Genomic DNA, 18,724 nt, shown 5'->3' on the forward strand with positions numbered 1-18,724 from the left:
GTTTAGTTTTAAGAGTATTTTTGTAGATACTTTGGGATTTCCTACATAGGCAATCATACCATCTATAACAGAGGACTTTTTATTTCCTCCTTCCCAAATGGCATACTCTTTATCTTACTCATTCCTGCCTATTACAATAACTTTAACTTCCAGTGTTATGTTGACTAAGAATGTTATGAGTAGGCATTCTTGCTTTGTTCCTTATCTTAGAATCTGTCCATGTTGCAGAATTAAATAGTGGGTCAACTGAAATGTTGTGTCAATAATTAAACTTGTTTTAGGAATTTTGATAGTTATTCTGAATTAAACTTAAAGTTTGTCCCAAATTATACTCTCACTATGCATGAAAGTGTGCATTTCCATATAGCTTTATCATTAAGTGTTGTTAAGTTTTGAAATCTGTACTAAGTTGTACAAGTAAAAATGGTATTTGACAGATTTAATTTGCATATATTCAATTATTACTATGCTTGAATATTTTACATATTTTATTAGTGTTATATACTTATTCTTTTGTAAATTCCTATGCATTTGCATTTTTCTATGTAAGTGTCCAGCTTTTTCATATTGATTTGTAAGAGCTCTTCATATATATAAACCTTTATCAGGCATTAAATTTCTATTTGTTTTTCATCTGTTTCAGACTTTTCTATTGTGTTTCACCAGTCTGTTTATTGATGCCTATGCCAGTATCTACTTTAATTCCTAAAATTGTATATTTTGACATTTAGATTGTCTTTTATTCATAGTTGAAGCAAATAATAACAAAAGGGTCTAAACAAAATTATGCTACACTTGTAAGACCTTCTAAGACTCAACATACACAAATTAAAACCTTCATTTTTTATGATTCACTTAAAGCTAAATCTTTCCACGAAAACCATTAGTAATATTTCAGCACAATATCTGCAAAGATAATCCAACTGCTTATTGAATGTTTTATCTAAGTGTAGCTCCCAATATTGCAATATCAGAAATTTTAAAGATGGCATAGTGTTACCTAAAATTTTCTTACCCCAGGCTAGTGTTGGTTCTAGAATCCATCCCAGGTTTTAGACCACATTTTGTTTGCAAGTACAGCCAATTATGGGGAAAATATAGTCACAGAGGCTGAGAATCATCTCAGGGGATTTCACCTGAGTCATCAAAAACACAAAACAAAATGCAGGAAGAATAATCATCTCTATTACTATTATTCACTGTAATTTTGCCCTGGGAATTCATCTGTAGTAGGAATTAGAATACCTAAATACAAGCAAATTGTAACTCAATACCTGAACATGAGTCCTTTGTCAAACATCTAAGTGCAGGTAGATGAAGTTGGGAAGATACTCTCCACTGACAACACCAGAATGTTTATAAACTTCACAATTAGAACATCTGATATTCTATTTCCCAAATATTCTTGGATTGAAGTAAAGATAACAGTAACTCTTCTCTGGCCATTGTAACTGAATTACCTGGCTCAGATATACCAACACAGAGTGTCTTGGAAATAAATCCCTTAATCTTCCCATTTGCTTAACATAGTGTTTATTTATTCTTGCTGTTCAACAGATGTTAGTTATGTTAGCAAAGGTTATTGTTTAATCTTAGTATTTTTAACTTGTTTTTCTTTTTACATCCTGTTCATGCGGAAAAATCAATGCAGAGTTCAAATTTCACTTTTGGCACTTACTTTGGCAAGAGATTTATTTTCTCTGTGCCTCAAATTGTTATAATAAAAATATAAATATATAAATTTGTTGTGAAGATTAACTGAAGTAACACATGGCATGCGCCTAGAAGAGTGGCTGGCATATGCTGAGTGCATCAAAATGTTGGCATCTGGTGCAGTTCTCATTTTATAGGTATTATTTTGTTTTGAGGTGGGACAAAGCCAATCCCCCACCCCAAAAAAAAGTATTGACCCAATCCAAACCCATTCCCTGTAGCCAAACTGAGCTCAAAGAAATTGGAGTTCTGAAACAGATTTCCAGGGCTCTTTAGTATATAGTAGATTACCTCCATTTTTTATTCTCTTCACCTACAATGACTAAGAAAAAAATCAAAGTGACAGAAAATACTGAGTCAAACATTATTTATTTAGTGCTATTGATATTTTTTTAAAAACCTGTTAATTATTACATTTCATTACAAGTAACAAAAACCATAAGAATGGAGTAGAACCAGGAGCTGCTAGAGAGCATGTTCAGGAAAATAGGTAGAGAACTCATTTCTGCCCAAATTTCAGCTTTGTTTAAAATACAGCTTGAACAAGAAACAGAGGATAGAAAAAGGGACAGCGATGGAAATAATTACCTACCTTGTTGGCAACTAAAGACATAGTATAAGGGGTAAAATTTATATACTTTAGAAATTCTCAGCCTCCCACCAGAGTGAACATAGGGCCCTCAAGATGCAAGGTAACTCAGTCTTATTACCTCCAGCATCTTACCGTCAGCTATTATTGGAGTCGCCCAGGTGTGGAAAAGGATTACTGAACTGTTGATAGAGCTTTGCCATTTAATTACTGTTTGCCCTCCACTTGTCTTTTTGGGAGCTGATAGCTAGATCAAGCAGTTGCTATCCATGGTCCATTAGAGCTCAAAATGCCCTAATTGTTGATTTAGCTCAGTCACGGGTTGTGGGCAATAGATAGGCTCTGACTGAGGATGTACTTATTGATTGCTCTTATGGGACTTTAACTTTTCATTTTTATTTAGACAATTAAAAGAGACAGAAGAGATCAAGTTAATATTTTTGAGTGAAACCGTCTACCTGCTGAGTTGAAGAGGATATGTTCGAATGCAAAAACAGATATGGTCCCGACTGTGAGAAGTTTACAGTTTTGTTGAGGAGAAACATGAGAATAAAAAATTGAAAAAAGAAACTAAATCCCAGAAATCTCCTCCAAAATAGCAGCACTTGATGTCATCAAACTTTATACTGAGGATTTTTCCCTTGTCACAGAGTAGATTTCCCTGAGGAGGACTTACCTGAGCTGGAATCTGAAGGATAAACACAAGTTCAGTAGGTGAGGAAGGGATGGATATAGGGGGAAAGTGTTACATGCAGAGAGAGGACATGTGAAAGGGCCCTGATATGGAAGGGAGCTTAGCCCCTTATGATGTACTAAGAGGAAGACCACGGTGGCTTGAAGTGGGGGTGAGTTAAGACGTAAGAAGAGAGGTAATTGGGCCAGGCTGTCATTCAGTCATCCATGCATTTTCCATTCGTTAAGTGAATACACACTGAGCACTAAATAGTTTGCTTTTTAAACATTGGGACTAGAGCAGTGAACAAAACTGAAAACTTGTCTGAGCAAGGCAATATCAGGTGATACAAACTACTTTTGGGAGAGTTAAACCAGGTTGAAATGATGGATGCAACAAGTTTTTTTTTTTTTTTAGTAAAACAGAATGTTCAAGAAAAATAAAAACTTTCCTGAAGAAGGTGATAGTTAATGGGAGGAAAAAAAGTAAGAAAGAGCTATTCATCCTGAGAACAAGGGGAAGAGCATTTCACACAGAGAAACAGCTTGTGAATGACCTTAGGAAAGTAACAAGCTTCAGTTACAAAGAACAGAGGAAAGACCAATGTGACTAAAGTATAATGAGCAAGAGAGAAAGTGAACTGATGTGACACTGGAGAAACAGGCAGGAGCTAGATCACACAGGGATTTATAGACTGGGTTAAAGAACTTAGTTCTATTCTCAAAGCAATAGAAAGCCTTTGAAGAGTGTGTGTTGATGGTAGGAGTGGGGGTAGGAACAGGGAATAGACAGGTAGATCACCTATTTTTATTTTTAGAACATCAGCCTGACTTCTGGATATAAAATGAATCTTGTAGGGGCAAGATCAGAAGATTAGATATCAGGATGGTAAAGCAGTGTACCAGGGAAATGAAGATTGTTACATGATAGTTTAGATGCACACAAGGAGACTGATCTTGGGTTGATAGGTATTCAAGAGGATGTGCTGATACATCCAGTTAAAATCAAGGAATAAATAAGGATGATCCCAGGCATGATGTTAGTGCTTTTGGCTGAGATGTGAAAAATAAAGGAGAAACTTTGAAGAAAACATCTGAAGTTCAAGATTTCTGTTTTGGACAATTAAGTTTGAAATGCCCCTTAGACATTCAAGCAAAGATGTCATCTAAGTAGCTTGATAAACAAATCTAAAGTTCCAGGAAAAGGTCAGGGCTGAACATATAATCTTGAGGGTCATAAGCTATAAATGGCACAAGATGAGAGTCCCTGATGTGAAATGGAGATACTTAAGGTAAGAGGACTCAGAATCAGGCCCTGGGTCAGGCCTAGGTCAAATTTAAGCTTCACACACTGGAAATAAGATTACACTTCCCCTAAGCCTTTCACTTGAATTATTTAAGGTTAAGCAGCATATCCACATGTAGCTTTCCTCATACTAACTTGTTTTCATTAACAGGAGTGAACACAAAGTATAGTGATCTGTACATCTACAATTCCAACCCCTCAACCATCAGTCTGAGTTCCCTTCTCAGGCTTGAATCTATGAGGGAAAAATATTATTATGTCTTTTATTTCTACTATACATTCACCCCAAGCTCCTGACATCCAGATAACCTGCTTCTCCCATACACATTAATCTACATAAAGCTCTGAACATCTATTCTACATCCTTATCACATCTCATGTCCAGAAATTCTTCAATTATGTCCTATAGAATTCAAAGACCATCAGGAGCAAAAACTACTATTTTTTAATTTCTTGTCTGATCATTTCTATTATTTTACTGTGCCAAGAAAATACTTGGCATCTCCCTGAGGACACTGTCTCCCTTGTAGTCCTCCTAGGGAGTTAGAAGATCTTGTTGTCACTGTTGGGCTGGGAAGCATGGTAGTGGTCCTTTTGTCCCTCTTTGCTGTCTTTATAAAATCCTACAATTGACCAAAAACACTCAATTTGAATCTCACATCTATGTATTAGGTCACATACTATTCTTCATATATTACTGTCATTTTCAGATCCCAGTTATTCAACCTGTGTGTTCCAGAGAGGTCTGTTCCTGGCTTGCTGTCCACTCTTTCCACAGTAGTCATAATTCTTGGTGATTTCAATATACATGATCCTGATATACATTGGTACATTGATATACAATGTACCAATATACATTGATCCTGATAACTCCCAGGCTCCTTGCTTATGTAATGTACTTCATCTTGCCCTCAGTTTGACCTTAGCCACACACTCACATGATCTTATCCTGGGAATCATTATTATCAATAAAGGCAATGTCCATAATAACAATTATATGCATTTCATTCTTTGATCATCACTCTTGTTTGTTTGTTTGAGTGTACTTGACATGCAATGCTACATTACTTTCAGGTGTACAACCCAACCCAGTGATTTGACAAGTCTCCACATTATGCTATGTTCACCACAAATACAGCTACCATATATCTTGTTACATCACTATTATATCATTGACTGTATTCCTTTTAAAAAAAAATACTGTGTATTTTTGAGAGAGAGAGAGAGAAGGAGAGAGGGAGAGAGAGAGGAGGGAGGGGCAGAGGTAGGGGGAGACAGAATCCAAAGCAGGCTCCAGGCTCTGAGCTGTCAGCACAGAGCCTGATGCGGGGCTCAAACTTACGAGCTGTGAGATTATGACCTGAGCTGAAGTCGGATGTCAACCGACTGAGTCACCCAGGTGCCCCTTATTGACTATATTCCTTATGCTATGCCTTTTATTTTTGTGATTTATTCATTCCATAACTGGGAGCCTGTGTCTTCCTTTCTCCTTCACCTATTTTGTCCGACTGTCCCACCCTCTCCCCTCTGACAGCCTTCACTTTGTTCTCTGTATTTATAGTTCTTATTCTGCTTTTGTCTGTTTATTCTTTTTCTTTTTTTAGATTCCACTTATGAGTGGAATCATATAGTATTTATCATTCTCAGTCCGGTTTATTTCACTCAACATAACACCCTCTAGGTCCATCTATGTTGCCTCAAATGACATAATTTCATCCATGTTTATGGCTGTGTAATATTCCACTATGTGTGTATGCACTCGTTTGTGTGTGTGTTTGTGTGTGTGTGTGTTTGTGTGTGTGTGTGTTTGTGTGTGTGTGTGTGTGTGTGTGTGTACAGCTTCCTCATCCATTTGTCTGCTGAAGGACACTTAGGTTGCTTCCATATATTAGCTATTGTAAATAATGCTGTAATAAACATACGGGTGCATATATGTTTTTGAATTAGTGTTTTTGTTTTGTTTGGGTAAATAGTCAAAAGTGGAATTATTGGATTACAAGGTTTTTCTATTTTTATTTTTTTAATAAACCTACATACTATTTTCCACAGTGACTATAACAATTCACATTCCCACTTGATCTTTTCTACTCACTTTGTCTATAACTCCACTAGTTCAATCTATTTATTCTAATTTTATTTATACTATTTATTCTAAACTATTTATACTAATTTTCCCCTGTCATTCAGATCTTTGGTACTTTCTCCCTGCTCCTAAGCTAGCTCAAATGCCATTGTCAATTATAATCCCTTTTGCGTACATATTTGACTTCCTGGACTATCTCTAGTTTTGTTATACTCACCTAGTAAAATCATATATCTGTTTAACTGAACTTTCTTAATCCAACTTTCTGCTTTCTCTATACCTGAAATTGGTGCAACATGAATAAAAATGAATAATATTCAACTATATGGACTGCTTTGCTATAAATTTATAATGATACCCTAAGATAATCAATAATGCTTCTTGGTAGCCCCATCATACTTCCATACATGTGTTTGTTTTCTTGCCATCCAAGACACAATTTCATAGTTTCTAATCTTTCCTCAACTTTCAGTACCATGTGTTTCATCATCATTCTTAGCAGACGACCTTGATTTCTACTTCCTGAAAAAAAGGGAAGTAATCTAAGAAGAACCTCCACACATTCCTAACAACACATCTCCTTAGTTATCATCAACCACACTCAATCTGCCTTCCATGTTCATATGTAAAGCCAATTCTTCTTGTTTAGTGAACATACACTCTTCACTAACTGTTCTATGACAGCAGTTATCTTCATTCCTACCTCATAATTTTTACCTTTCTCCTAAATTGTTCTCATTAAATATTCATATGTCATTCATTTTTAAAAATTTGTTGATTTTTCTGTCCTAACAAAATACCATGTCATTTCTTTGTTCTCCTTTGCAATAAAACTTCTCTCTCTTCTGTCTCTTTTCTCCCATCCTAAACAAACGCACATGAATTAGGCTGTCATCCACAATATCCCACCAGTACTGCTCTTATCAGTGCCATCAATAATGTCTACATAACTAAGCATGAATTTAAGTTTTCAGCCTTAATCTCACCCTACAAGCAGCATTTGACGTAGATGATGATCGTCAATCTGTGTATACCAATCCATGTATATACACATCATAAATATTTCAATCTGTATTTATATTAAGCTAATCCTGAGTTCACAGTGATATTTCCAACTCTAATATCCATTACCAAATGGATCATTCTAGGTTCCTTCCCATGCTTATTTGTAAACTCCCATTCCAACAATGAAAAACCTGGCTGCCATTATCTGCCATACATTTACTCAATGTTTCAATTGCTATTTACATTTCTAACAATATTCATGTTAAGACATATGCCCATGTGAAATAACTTTATCAATTGGAGTACAGTAATATACAATTTCCTTATTCCTATAGAATTCTTATAGATTCTGGTCAGCTGCAAAGTTTTTTAGGTCATCATCATTTTCTCCTATATCTTCAGTGAGGTAACTTCATATATTTTTAATACAGTTAGATCATTTTTTCACACTTTGCATTCCATCCTAGCTAGGACCCCTTGACCTCCAAATTGATTATTTACAATTTTCATACATTAAGGTTAAATATTTCTTCTATGAAGTTCTATGAATTTTCACAACGAATATTGTCATATATCCACCATGACATCATCATACAAAATATTTTCAACACTTTAAACCATCCACTGTGCTTCATATGTCAAACTCTCACCTCCTCCTAAAACCCCTGACAACCACTGTATTTCATATATAGAATTATCCAATTTGTAGCCCTTCCATGTTGACTTATTTTATTTAGGAATGTGCATTTAAGTTTCATCCATGTCTTTTGATAGTCATTTCTTTTAATCACTGAATAATTTTCCAGTGTATGGAGGTACCACAATTTATGTATCCATTCACCTACTGAAGGGCATCTTGGGTGCTTCCAGTTTTTGATGATGATAAATAAAGGTGTTACAAACTTTCATGTGCAGGCTTTGGTGTGGACAGAATTTTCAAATAAATTGGATAAATACGTAGAACAATTACTACAGTGTATGGTAAGATCGTGTTTGAAAGGTGCAACACTGTCTTTCAAATTTTTTGTACCATTTTGGATTCCCAGAAATAATAGATAGGGATTTTTCCTCCTCCACTTCCTCACGAACAGATTTTTGCATTTTACCAATCCTAATATGTGGACAGTGGTATCTCATTGTTGTTTTAATTGGAATTCTTTATAGATAAATTACATTAAACAACTTTTCATATGTTTATTTATCTAATTTTATTTTATATAACATTTATGATTTTAACACACTATGAAATTTGTAAATTGGATTATTTTTCTCATGCAGCTTATGTGCTATAATGTAAGCCCCAGATGGTTTTCATCTATTTTGTTCACTGAAATAGCATAAGCACAACCTTGACATAAATTTCTTAATAAATGACTACAGAATGAACAAATTCTGAAGTTCATTTAAGGAAAAGGAATAATGTATAGTAATGAGGAACTGCAGCCAATGACGTAGATGAAAAATAAGGAACATCTGTGCTATTATAGAAGCAAGAGAAAAAAATCAGTAATTATTTGGGCTGCAGAAGAGGTCAATAAGATAAAGACCATGATTAGTCCATTAGTTCTGAAAGTTGGGATGCCATTAGTGGTTGTAACAAGTTTCTCAATGGAAATATGGGGATGAAAGTACTATTTAAAGGAGAAAAAAGTAGGAAAGCGAGGAGTTTGAGACAGAACAAAAACAGCTCATTCAAGGATTCTGTGTCTATGCTGAACAGAGAAATAGAGCAATAATTGGGAACAATAAAGGCTCAAGAAAAAATATTTATCACACATTACAAATACTAAGTATGCTTCTCAGATGATAGGAATAAGCAGAAAGTAGAAATTATTGGTATAGGAAAGGATAAAATTATAGGAACAAGTATGTAGAAAGGTAAAAATACAGAACAAAAGTGGAGGGGGTTTTCTTTCACAAGTGTAAACATACTTTATCCATTATAAAAAAAGGAAAAGAAGGGAAATAAAAAAATAAAATAAAATAAATGGGTACAGACAGATATAGATAGAGTTAAAGGATTGCTGGTGAGACATCAATGAACCTCCTTTCTACATTTGTTAATTATTTTATAGAAAGGACATCAAATTGTAGTGAGCAATGAAGATAACAGTGACATAGAGATATGTAGAAGACTGAAGAGAGAGGGAAGAAAAGTGATACCTAATTGTTTCAAAGAATGAGAGAGTGAACATATAGGACACAGGCAGTAATATTGTCAAGAAATATTAAATTTCCATATGGAATATAGGATTGTGGATTTTAAGTATTAAAATCAGCACAATTGCACAGAGACGCAGCTGTGGTTTTGGCAAAAAACTGGATTTGACCATGCAAGGACATTATTAATCTATAAGAACGGAGGCAGAGAGGAGTAAATCAATCAAGTTTACAATTTTAAGAAATTAGCATGATAATGATTGGTATGCAATTGTTATGAAAAATATTGTACAAGGCTATAACAAGAAATCTAATATGTATAAGAGATAATGACAATATAAGGGACGTGATGACTAGTGAAAACATTGGAGTCTATAGATTAGATGTCTCCATTTAGTTGTATAATTTCTGCATTGGAGTTTACTAGAGAAAGTCAACAAGTGGAACAGGAGTTTATGACCATGTATTTTGGAAGGGGAGAAATCATTAGTGTTTTCAGTCATGGTTATAGATGGCTGAGGAGCGGTAGAATAAAAGATTATTGTAGTTCCGGTATAAGAACTAAGAGACAAAACTGTGGCTATTTTAATTGTTTTAATTAGTAGTGGTGACAGGTTTCAAGTGAAAATAAAAAGAGTAGACCAAGTACTAAAATGATTAAGTAATCAATGAAGAGGTATGACTAGAGTTAGGTGGTTGGCAGCCACAGAGATGAAAAAGTCTAATTGTATGAACTCCAAAGGAAACGGGGCATTTAAAGGAGGAGGAAGGAGAATAGTTTGGAAAGAATACTAGGAAGCAAGGAGAACATATACAATTAAAGAAATAATAGGTTCTATTCTAGTTTCCTACCCTGTCCAGAGTATGGTCACTTGGGTGTCCAGGAGGACCAAGGGCTTGAGCCCTCATCTACTAGTAGCAAGGTTAGGTGGCCCTAGATGAGGTATTGTGTCACCTGGAGCAGCAAGCTTGCAACTGATCCTCTGACTGACAGCCTGGTGATCTTAGGAGTTGGATCAGAAGAAAGATATAAAAATGGTCCTTATCTTCTCTAGAAGAGATATGTGAAACTTACAGATCCATTTAGGGAGTTTACCAAAAAACAGCAAGCAACCGTTGAATAATCTTTTTAATGTTTATTTATTTATTTTGAGAGAGAGAGAGAGAGAGACAGAGAGTACAAGTAGAGGAGGGGCAGAAGAGAGGGAGAGAGAGATCCCAAGCAGGCTCCATGCTGTCAGCACAGAGCCTGACATGGGGCTCAGACCCACGAACCATGAAATCAAGCCTTGGATGCTTAACTGACTGAGCCACTCAGGCACCCCATCAGTTGAATAATTTGAAACAGAGAGTGGGACATAAAATTAAGTTAAAAACTCCCCAAATCTTAAAAGCACCCAGCTGCCCCAGGAAGAGAGGGAGAGAGAGAGAAGCAGGGTTCACCCAAAGAGGGACTTGAGCTCACCTGATGCAGGGCTCAAACTCAGGAACCATGAGATTATGATCTGAGCCAAAGTCATATGCTTAACCTACTGAGCCACCCAGGCGCCCCTACTAATGAGGTTCTAAAAAGCAGCAAAACTCATTCAGTAAATCTATTTTCTTCTTGAGATGTATACATATGGACTATTTTTCTTCATATCTCATAGTAATTTATTGGGAGACAGAAGCCTCAGAAAGAATAATTTTGAAATTTATAAAGGGAGTTCAATTGTAAATGAAGAAAATATTGGTAATTCAATTCATGTTCTCAACAATTCCTATCTGAAAAAAATATGCATGGTATAAGACTCTATTATAGAAACATTATAATTACTGTAAAATATGGAAATAGAGTGTTGTCAAGATGGTCGTGACTTTGTGTTCTAAAATAAAAGAAACAAGCATTAGGAGTTATTTTCCTCAGAATTAAGAATTTTTAGTTAATAAATTTCTTTTCCAGAAATACAAGGGCAAATATGAGGACAATCTTGATTAGCAATGGCAAAAAGCCCATCAGACAAAAGGAGCAATTGAAATTGCCAAAGCAACAAAGAAATTGAAAAAAACAAAACAAAACAGAAAAAAAAAACAGTGTTTCTTCACAAAGATTACTTAAATCAATTACTAAGGCATGCCCAGTCTATACTACACAGACACAGCATGCACAAAATTTCCATGGGGCATTTTTGTTATAAAATGCTATACAGGTTTTAAAATTCTGTTGTAAAAGAAATAAATAATTTGATATAAATTGATAAGTGAGAAAAAGCAAATTTCAGGAAAGAATATGTAGTATAATATTTTTTAAAAAATAAAGACAAGGTTACATACAATTTATTATATGTCAGTGTCAGTTACCATAATTTATTACTTCTTAGCTCGAGAGCCACTCATTATTGACCTCATTGTCACAAGGCAGCTGGATGTTATAAATATCTTTCCATTGCCAATAGAGGTGCTGGGGGACGTTGCAGGATAAAAGGCATTCTCAGGCTAATTCTAGTTTGTTTTTTCTGTTTTCTCCCATAAGACTCAGTAGCCAGCAACTCCCAGGACCCTCAGTGGTGTCCACCTTCCAGTAGTGAATAAGTCTTGCTCCACCATCTGGGACCAGCTCATTCTCAGTAGAACTCAACAAATTTCCTCACCATTGAGTATACTGCAGCCCTGCCTTCTCCAGTGGAGTCTGAATCCCATCCTTAGAAAGGGTGGCAGAGGAGGGGGGTGGGCACTTTCAAGTTTATGCCTTCCTTGGTTACCTTCCATCAGCTCTAGTCTCTTCTTTAGAGTTCTCTTTTACTCCCTCTTTGAAGCTAATCTCCTGTAATATTTAATCTTTACAGTAAGCCTTCCCTGTTCAGGTTACTGTGTGGTTTCTCTCTTCTAACTGGATCATTGTTCACAAACAAACACACACACACACACACACACACACAAACACACACACACGATTAGAAAATTATATTTGAAACTATTAGTAGTGATTATTTCTGGATGCTTGGCTCTGGATGTTCTTTATTTTCCTCTGTATATTTTCTCTATTGTGTAAATTCTCTACAACAAATATACATTATTTGTGAAATCTGAAAATATACCACACATTTAAGAAATCATTAGTAAACTCACCTAATCTAAGGAAATAAAAATATATCCAGTATATTTAAATATTGGGAATCTAAACTAAGACAAAAAAAAAATTTGGTTGGAAGATTTTTTTTAATCATCCCAGTTTTATACTCTATTCTCTAAAAGGCTTAAAATGAAGTTAGAAAGGAGAAACACAATGAAATGAATTCAACGAAAAATGTCAGCCACTTATGATATCGCAACTGTTATTATAAACTAATTGCTGTTGCAGACAAGAAAAAAAAAAGTGGAATTACTTTTACAAACTTGTCCTAGATAAATATTGCTCTATTCGGTGCCCTTTAAATGGGAAGTGACAGAGTATAAACCGACCAGACAGTACAGTGGATGCATTATCAGCAAGCTGACATGGCCTCCTTTGCCTGTTCTCTCTGATTTAATGTCATCAGACACAAGGTGATTTAGAACATTCTTAGTAATAATGGAGAGGCTGAAAGCAGATGTGTAGATATTTTTAATGCCTTTTTCCTCCCCTAAGGTTTGTTCTCTAGTTAGGGTTATACTGTGGAGACAATCAGTATGTTGCACAATGTAATGAAAATGAATATCAAGAGGAGATTGCATTGATGGGAAAAAAATCTTTTCATTCTTTCAGAAACGGATTATCACTCAATAAAAGTAAAAACAGTATGTGTATGTGTATGCTTTTTTTCTATTAAAATTTTTAAAAATTGACAACTTCTAATGTGCCACTGAAATAAAATAAATAATAATGACTAAGTTATCAGAGAACCAGGCAACTCATATTTCAGTTTCCAACAAGATGTTTAAAAAAAATGGTGTCTAGGAAAAGTATTTAAATTTATTAATTTATATCTTTCTTTAATGGTATACCAAACAAATATTAAAGTGTTCTAAATACTAGAGATTACTATAAGATTTCTTCAAGTAACATCAGGTCATCTGTTTTCTTTAAACCAATGTCCTCAGGGGTCTCACATATAAAACAAAGCTGCTATTTTTCTCAAGGGCCATGATCAGATTTTAAAACTTGACCTAAAATTTCTTAAGTCTTGTATGGATGACAAGTTAACACATCAAAATATTTATTTAAATTAACTTTTATAACAACATATATGATCGCACCTCTTTATCAATCTCTGATAGCTTAACCTTTCCTTTCTTATCTGAGCAAACTCAGAGTATCCCTAAACATTGAATCACACTTGATCACCCATAGGTTTATAAATGAGACATGTGATCGTGAAACAAAATTGGCTCTTTGAGGGCAATGATAATGTATAACCTGTGTATCTATGTTTCCCAAGGATTTTTGTTATAGGAGTTTGCCTTTAGCTATATCACAACCCCTTCACTTGCACAGCTCCTTGACTTGCACCCTAGTAAGCACACCAACTTGAAACACACATGAATTTCTATTTTTGATTACCCTTGAATAGCCAGGCAAGGCACAGCTCCAGCAGGGACTGAAGCAGTCCTAGACAACACAGGAAGGACATAAAAAAGTCCTGTTGTTTCTTTCTGGTGTGGGCTCCAATTAATCTTTCACTCTTAGTGTGGTATCCTAAATGCCTGAAACCAGAGCAAGTCTACTTCTTGAATTCCTCATCCTCTTGGGAAGTTTGCTTTTTAAATTCTTTATCTTATTGCTTACCAGTGGCTAGACCTGTCAACTTATCAGGAAGAGTAATATTGGGATAAAATTCTTCCTTCAGCTGCAATTATTTAAGCTCCATTTAACCCCCTCCAACATCCTAAACCACCCATCTTCCAAAGGGGGAGAGGTGCCTATAGATATCTTGAATAGACTTCATTTTACAACTTATATTCCACTATATTATTTGCAGATAATCATTATCAAAGATTTTTTCATACTCTGACACTTCAGTCTTTTACTGCTCAACTTGCTATATTTCCTTTTTCCTTTTTCAGATGAGTCCAAATCGACAGGTTCTGAATGATCATTCACATCCATGGTTTTGTACCTGCTTACACATGCTTATAATATCCAATTTAATTTTATTTCTTTTACTTGAAAAACTTGAAATATCCATTATTATACCTCTTCTATCAATTATCTCTAAATCATTATTTCTGTTTCAATCAGTTACCTTTTATGATTCACCACTTATGGCTCATTTATTCATGTTGAAGTCTAAAACTTTATTCCTTGGAAACTTATCTCTGGATGTTCTTTGATGTTCTCTGATGCATACTTAATCACATGTGTAGTAAACACTGTTAAATTCTCAACATAATGTTAAGGCAGGGTTTCTCAAACTTAGCTATGTATTAGAAACAGTTGGAAATGGAACACAATTTCTGTGCCTGAGCCACATATCAAGAATTTTCATTTAACTAATCTGGGGTGGAGCCCAGGTATAGGTGATTTTAATACTGCATCCTCACTTCCTTCTCCCCCAAATATTATTCTAATGTGCAGTCAGGGAGGAGAGTTACCTGGCTAGATCATGTCAGATAGAGACAAAATGTGAGAAGTATAGTTTCTTCTTAGTGACCATATAACATAAAGAGACACACCTAACAAGCACAAAACCATTAGAGCACAGTTAAATGTAAATTGTTTTGAACTTCATGTAAAAATCTAGAGGGTCGAAAAATTTAAAATTACAATTATTATCAGAAAAGAAATCTGTGTAAATAAGAGTAACCCGTGAAGACTTCATAAAATATATACAACTTAAGTTGGATGGTGTGAATTTGGGTAAATTCAGAGAAGGGTGAAGGAGATATTAAAAATTAAGGGGATAATAATGACAAAAGTACTGAATCAGCTTAGTGTTACAGGAAATAAATAGATCTGTTTGATTAGAGTATTTGTGTTTGAAAATTATAAGAAAAAGAGTAAATAAGGTGGTAAAAACCCGAGAGGAATCTATGTGCCTTCTCGTGCCCCTTTGACAATTTCTAATGAAACAAACATCAGCGAGTGAACAGATAAAATAGTAATATGAAAACTGATGTCTACCTCTGCCATTGGGAGATACCCAAGAAATGACAAAATAGGCATACAAATAGGGACATATTTTCATTAACATAGAAAACTATGAATATTCTTGTCTATATGACAAAAACATTAATTATTTTTTGTTAGAATGCATAGAGGGCCAGGTTAGAAGAGGCATAGGATGAACTCTCAATTTTTTCACTCCAGTGAAAGAATGCCTGCAAAATAAGGGACGGAAACCTTATAAAATCATAATCTGAACCCTCATCTAGAAGTGTGACTATGACTTGTGGTGCATAGGATAAGACACAGCAACCAGCAAGGGGTGTTAGGAAGGTTTCTTTCAATAAGTAACCATATTAAACAGAAAGCTTGCAGGGCAAGTTCCTCTGAGAGTGGATGACTGAAAGGCAAACATCTAAGTCATAGAAACCCACCTCAGCCTCCACCCCTGCTCATCATACAGTCAGGCCTGACACCCTATAGGCAAAACTATTAGACCACCTACTATTTCAGAGCACGCAATGAAGCAATCTGAGATTCAAGTACAAACTTTGTTTACAAAAAGAGTAACTTAGGCAGCTTAACTTTTAAACTCCGTTTTCTTAGCTGTACGTTGCAATCACCAGAAAAGTATCTACCTTATGGGTATATTGTATAGAATAAGCAAATAATGCAGTTAAAGCAATTAGCTCTTTTTGTACCCTGGAAGGTAGTGCTATAGTCAACAGAAACATGGATATAGTGGAAGAGGTTCCTTACAGAGTTATGACGTCTGTAAGACAGAAAGTCAATGGTACATATCTTATTCCCAGAGGGGAATACCACCAAGACTGGAAAGGCCCCATGGCAAGTAATCTGACCTCTGAGGTTCATCTGATAATCAGAACCTCCAATAAGCACATTCCAGCTCAGGAAATATTCTCCTGGAGTGGGTCCCCAAGAAAGGGTCTACTTTACAGAATCACAGTAACTCCCATTCTAAACAATATACATTTACCACAAACCGAAGATATTTTAGAACATCATTCAATAAAGGTGTTTGTAGATGGAGTACTAAAACTTGAGAAGTAGAAGGAAGTTCACTTAGAACTCAAAAGGGACATAATACCTTTTAGTACTGGTAGAAAATATGATAGGCATGGGTTTATAGTCAAGCTGTACAATCTATTTAAGTAAGGACTCCGTAAAAGAGATACTGTATCAGACACCATAACTGAATAAACAGAAGTAATCATAAATGGAAGAAGTAACAGTGAGAATAGAAATAATAACTATAAAATGAAAATATATAGCAAATACATATTTGAATAGATTAGACACACGTATTTCAAAACCTGGAAAGTAAACACCAAACTCAGCTACAAGTTTTTACCTTTTAGGATAGGACTGAGCACAGAAAGAGATACTAGTGAATTTTATTATAAGATATTAGCACTATTTAACTTTTCAAACTATTTGTATAAAATACTTTGGAAAGTAATAAAATTAATTTAAAATATAATTACCAACAAAAAAAAAAAACTACGGAATCTGTTTGAAAATTCTGAAAAAAAAAAAAAGGCAATGATGCAACTGGAAGAGAACAAAGAATTTCCTCGGGAGACGATGTATTCAAGGAAGAGAAGGGTAAAAAGAGGAGGAAGTGATACTTGTCTTATAAGTTTTGGAAAATCTAATATAGACTATACAAGACTCTTTTCAAGAGACTGGCGGGGGGAGGATGATTTGCTCAGAGAAATGAAGATAATGATACCTGATATAATTGATGAGAAAACTAAAATAGCAGTATTTAATTGATATCAGAAGCAGATAGTGCATTGCAATAAATAGAGACATTGAGCTGTATAACAGCTGTGCCAAACTTACACAAAATTCAGAAAGAAATGAAAAACAGGATGAGAATGAAAAATGATATCAACTACTGTCAGGAAGAAGTTAAAGCTTCTGGTCTGGGAGTCTGTCACTTCCTTTATAAGTGATGCCCTCAGGGGAGGAAATAAGCAGATAACCTGATGTAATCTTTTTGCCAACTGGACCTCTGGGAAAGTAAACTAATGCTATTTTCTAGAAGGAAGAAACTTTATTTCTGAACTGCCCTTAACAAGATCTTTCTAAGAATTCCCTATAATAAATAGTACTGAGGATCTATAAGGCATGTTTCCCTGCTGAGCCAAACAACCCTGAGATTAAAAATGGAGATGATTCAAAATGGAAATGCTCCCACTGTGGACATGATACTATGAACCTTACCCGTGAATCATGTCTATTACTCTGGAACAGAGGTGCATGTCCAATGCAGGAATACAGCCTCTGAGAATCTACCCTTGATGTCCCAGAACTCAGCTTTGAGCCTTTTGATTTCTCATATCCTTGACAGTAGTTATTAAAGCTTAATGTTGGGTGAGATCTCTGATCCATGTGAGTCTGATTTTATAATAATATCTGTGTGTTAGCTCAGCTGTAAATGACCTAAAATAGAGAAAAGCCGTTGAACTTCAAGGTAGTTGTATTTCAAGATGATAACTGAACAGATGGCAGAAAATATATTTATATTTCATGACACTTCTGAAAATAATGTTGGAATCTACAAAGAAAAAAGCTTCATTGTGTTCTAGTATATATGTTTATATCCATTATTCCATTTCCGTGTCTACATGCACACACACACACACACACACACACACACACACTGAAACCCACAAATCCTACAAGGCATATAGAGATGATAAAGATGTAGATATCAGTATAGGGATTTAGATATATGGAGCATCTTAAATGTTACAGGTGAGAAAACTATACTCAAATGCTCAGGTTACTTGAACTACAGTTGTCTCATTTGAACTGAAAAAGTAATCTGAGCTTCTAATTTAAATTCTTAATTGAGGGGCGCCCGGGTGGCTCAGTCGGTTGAGCGTCCGACTTCGGCTCAGGTCATGATCTCACAGTCCGTGAGTTCGAGCCCCGCGTCAGGCTCTGTGCTGACAGCTCAGAGCCTGGAGCCTGCTTCGGATTCTGTGTCTCCCTCTCTCTCTGCCCCTCCCTGACTCATGCTCTGTCTCTCTCTGTCTCAGAAATAAACATTTAAAAAAAATTTTTTTTAAATAAAAAATAAATAAAAAAATAAATAAATTCTTA

Source organism: Panthera leo, chromosome B2 (genome assembly GCF_018350215.1).
Source record: "Panthera leo isolate Ple1 chromosome B2, P.leo_Ple1_pat1.1, whole genome shotgun sequence".
Lineage (NCBI taxonomy): Eukaryota > Metazoa > Chordata > Mammalia > Carnivora > Felidae > Panthera > Panthera leo.